This window comes from Grammomys surdaster, unplaced genomic scaffold (assembly GCF_004785775.1).
Source record: "Grammomys surdaster isolate TR1022 unplaced genomic scaffold, NIH_TR_1.0 201, whole genome shotgun sequence".
Taxonomy (NCBI): Eukaryota; Metazoa; Chordata; class Mammalia; order Rodentia; family Muridae; genus Grammomys; species Grammomys surdaster.
In genome coordinates this window covers 545,469-550,276 of record NW_021604646.1, presented here as the reverse complement: position 1 = coordinate 550,276, position 4,808 = coordinate 545,469, and the positions used below count along the sequence as shown (strand labels likewise).

The 4,808-nt window shown below is 41.3% G+C and overlaps 1 pseudogene; it reads right to left on the bottom strand.

The window, feature by feature from the left end:
* Positions 1 to 464: 464 nt before the first annotated feature.
* On the bottom strand, positions 465 to 593 carry LOC114623765 (annotated as a pseudogene).
* Positions 594 to 4,808: the final 4,215 nt, after the last annotated feature.

Below are 4,808 nucleotides of genomic sequence, written 5' to 3'. Positions count from 1 at the left end.
CCCCCCCCACCCCCCCCGCCAGCCCGACCCAGTACCACGCCGGGGGGGGGGGCATTTCACCCCTGTACTCACACCACATCATGCCAGTTTAAATGACAGGGACAGCTCCCCTGACTCTTGCCGTCCAGTGGCAGGGCTGGTCACTCACAACAGGCTACTTGCTCTTCTCCACCCTCGAGTCTCCAGTTCCGTCTCTCTTCATAATACCCAAGCTGTTCCACTTCTCTTTCTTTCTCATCTGACCACCACATAGTTGCACATTGTGGTGGCTCCCCCTGCAGGATAGGGATGCGCCTGCAGGCCCCTGGGTAACATCCTCCACACATCCTGCATGGCATCAAGTGTGTGTCTATGGTCCGTTTGTGCTGTGAGCTGAAGGGCAGGTCTGTGGCTGGCATGGCAGTTGGCAGGTCTCTGTCTGTCTTCCTCCTCCAGTCTTGCACTGCCTGGATTTGATTTGATTTTTATGACTCCTAGGCATATGACAACTTTGGTCACCAAGCTAGGATGAAAAGGCTGCCATCCGGTTGGCCCCTAACTGATATAAGAACACCATCACCAACAAAGTGTTTCTTTCCCCATTGTCAGGGGATCTAAATACATACTTCTATACTCCGAGATTAGTACATCACTGAACCCCCATCATAGAAGCTTTTTCATGCAATAGATGGCAATTATCACAGAAACCCACAACTGGAAACATGGAGAAAATATAAGACACAGCTCTAAATGTCTTCACTAAAGCCATTCCTTCAGGTCTCTGAGATCCTTGTGGGAGAGTAGGTAGAAAAATGTTAAGAGCCAGAGGTGATGGATAACTCCAAGGAAATGGCCTTTTCCAGGGACAATGAGAATGAAGCATAAAAGAACTCACAGAGACTCCAATAGCTTGCACAAGACTTGTAAAATTTCAAACCAGACAAAATCCCAGTACAGAGAAAAGAAAATAAGAACAAAGTTCAACCCCTGTCCAAGAACCTCTTTGCCCAGAGTAGGCCATATGCTGAAACAGTTGGCTACCACAAAATAGACACTGTGTTTTGGTTTGTTTTGGAATATTTTTGTGGTGTGTGTGCGTACACGTGTGGGTGCATGCGTGCCTGTGTGTGTATGTGTGTGTGGGGGGGGTTTATGGTGTTTTGCTTTTGTTTTTGAGAAAAAGAATATGTTGTTATATAGAAGAGGAGGGAAGAAAATCTGGAAATAGTTGAAGGAAGGGAAAGAATATGACCAAAATATTTGTATGAAAAAAGTTTTAAATATAACTACCAATACATACTTTGCAGCATCCTTGAGGTTTAAATGAGAGCCTGTAAGTGGAGTGCCTAACACAGGGTGTGGCTCAGAGTTATGGTGATTTGCAAAGGACACAATCATCTTTGAGGATAGTAGTGCAATTTCAGCTACTAGGCTATTCCTACATTGCATTTTTATATGGTTATATTTATTTTATTTGGCTTACAAATTCTTCCTTATTTTTATTTGGATGCAAATTACTGGGACTTCATTATCATATTTCCGTACATGTTTTACTTTCGTTCCTCCTCTTCCCATACTCACTCCACCTTCACGACCTGTTCCTCTCCTTTCCTCAGCAGCAGCATCCCTCTTCCATGTCAGATGCGTTACGTTACCTTCGCTTCTCCCCTCCCCTTTCTTAAGACTTCATATTCTCCTTGTATCCTAACTTTTCTGCTTCAGAACCTATGCCCACCCCTCCATCTATATTTAATATGAAAATTAAAATCTGAGATTTACATGTTAATATGAGGTATTTGTCTCTCTGAGTCTAGGTTATTTCACTCAATATAATAATTTCCATATCTATTCATTTTCCTGAAAATTTATGATTTCAGTTTTCTTTATGGCTGAATAAAATTACATTGTGTGTATGGACTACATTTTCTTTGTCCAGTCATCCATTGATAAGCGTCTAAGCTGGCTCCATTTTCTTGCTACTAAGAATAGAGTCTCAGCAAACATGTATATGAACATATATGATTTAATTTTTAATTATTATTCTCTTGGTATGAACAAAAGATATATATATATATGCATGTTTTGACCCTCTGTTGTTGTTGTTGTTGTTGTTATTTTATGTGTACTGCCCAGCACCCACCAAATGGATTTTCTCACCCTACAATAATCCTATTACATTCTACAGACTTCTCCTTTCATGACACAAATACCCTTCTGGCTTCAGCCCAAACAAAAACTAATTGTCCCCTTGTTTGTCTGCATGTGAGTTTGTTTTTCCAGATAAAACATTTCAGGCCCTGTTTCCTTGTCCCTTGGCATTTTTTTTTTTAACAAGCAGCAGTGTTTGAGCTAGCCACAAAAATAGGGTTTCTTGAAGCAAGGAAGCAAGAGTGTGAGAAGCAAGTGGCTTTGTTTTGAAGCATGGTTCTTAATTTCAATGAAGGAATGGCTGAAGGAGCGTGATAAATAGAAGAACATATAAAGTTGGAGGCCAGAAAAGACAGCATCTTAATTAATTCTGCTTCTACCTCCCAGAAGTTATGTGACCCTGGGGATGTTTCTAAACCAGAGCAAAATCAACCTTTGTTATTTCTCTCCCAAGAATGAATTTTTTGTGATTTATGGGTATCGCTTCATAAGATGTCCCACAAAATGATATTAACAAATCTGTGAAAGCCACCCCATCTTTGGGGCTGAAAAAAAATCAAGGGAATGATTTTGAGGGGAGAAAAGGTATCCAATGTTCATACTCCACACTGGTCCCATCCTACGGGGTTGGGATGCTCACATCAAGCCTGGGTCTTCATCCCTTTGTCCTCTCTGGAAATGACCTCATAAACACACCTCGAGACACTACTCAATCTAATCAATTGACAAGAATTACCCATCACACCATACCACTCTTAACTGCTTATTTGTCTCTTCTCCAAGCTTCCTGAACAATCACACTTCTTGTTTATCAATGGCAATAAACACTATTTGTCAAATGACTAATATGAGTAAGGGAGTATGCCAAATTTGTGTGTGACTTGAGTCTCACTAAAGTCCTTTGCAACAGATTCTATCATGATCCCCAGTCAATGGCTGAGGAACTGTGGGCTCTGAAATGTTGTATGGCTTCTTAGTTAGGATTTCAGAGATTCAAAACACTGATGTATTAGTCAGGGATCTCTAAGGAACAGAACTGATAGAATAAAAATGTACACACAGAGAGAGGAGGTGGGAGGAGATGTCTCCTGTTGAAAAGGCCCAGGATCTAATAATTCCTCTGTCCATTAGGATAGATGCTGGCTCCCCAGGGATGTCCTAGACAGCTGCCAGTTTTCAGTCCATGCTGGAATCCCAAAGAAGTAGGTCCAACACAGTGACAGGATGTCTCAAGAGGGATGAATTTGCCAGTGAAAACAAAGACAAGCAGACAGACACCATAGGCTTCCTCCTTCTGTGTCCTTTTATGTGGGCCAGATTTAAGGTGAATCTTCTGACCTTGGATGATCCCAAGTTAAAGTAGGTCTCACACTTCAAATAATCCGACCAAGAAAAATTCCTCACAGATCCATCCAGTTCCTTGGGTTTTAGCTACTTCCAAATGTTGACAACCAAGATTAGTCTTCACACATGCTTTTTCATGGCTTGGCAGCTTAACACAACTTAGCTCTTAACAAGTCTTGCCAGAGTCATCTCTTCTCTCCCTAGGCTTTCAGACACATCCTCCATTGTTTTATAGAACTTTCCTTACCCTCCAGTCCAGCTTCCTGTTTAGACTTTAGGGTAGGTCTTTGCCAAGAAGAACTAAGAGATTGTGAACAATTTTGAGACCTTGAATGTGAGCTGAATAATAGTGTCCTTCCTATGACCACAGGAACATGAGAATAATGTTCTTGGTTGTCCTCCACAAGACTGGCTGGTCTTGGAAGGAGCATGCCTTCTTCTGGAGCTGTTAGAAAACCTAAATGAGATCCTGTAGATTGTGTTCTGAGTACAGTCTCTGACTCCAAGCTGATCTGCCTCTAAGACCTCCCATTCATATCCCCATTTTCTTTAAGACTCAAACTTCAAAAAGATGTTATCCTATTTAAGGAATTAACATGTTCCTTCTTGAAGTAGTCTGAGTACCAATAAAGAGAGGCAGTGTGCCAAAAGTTGGGAGGCATTCAAAGAGAGCTTTGTCTTGAAGATACCGTGTGGGGGAGTGCAGACAAAGCTCACTAATTAGATAGGACAGTCTAGGACTTGGTAACAAAAGAGCTTCTTATATAGAAGTTATACCTTTTATACTAACATTTCTGAAGCAAGGAAGTTACCAGAAGCTAAAAGGAGACAGAAGAGAAGAGCGTATTAAGGGTATTCCACCCAAGAGGCATTCTAAGAAAGACGTGATTATGAGAGATGAGTTCTGACCACACTCTGATGGTGATGATTATTTCAGAAACATAGATTCAATCAAGGCTATTCTGACACAGTATCTGTGTGACAATGACCCTTCACTAAATTATGAAGTGTGCTGATGAAGCATATTATGAAGTGGAAATTTCTGGTGTCTTTGGAGACTCTGTTGTGTCTTGTGATGTTTTTCTGAAAATTGTCTTATGATAGGATGTTTTTCCTGAAGCAGACACATGGGAGGATATTTTGCTGAGAACAAACACGTGGTGTTTTTCTGGTAGCTGTCTGGGAAAAGGATATGTGATGTTTTGCTAGAGCACACACTTGAGAGAAACATGTGATGTTTGAAATGGGGACAGATATAACCCAACAGACAGTAGATGACACTGTGTTGTTGTATTGGTTCACCTTGTTACTCTTTGCTGGCCCTCACTGGGCTTTGC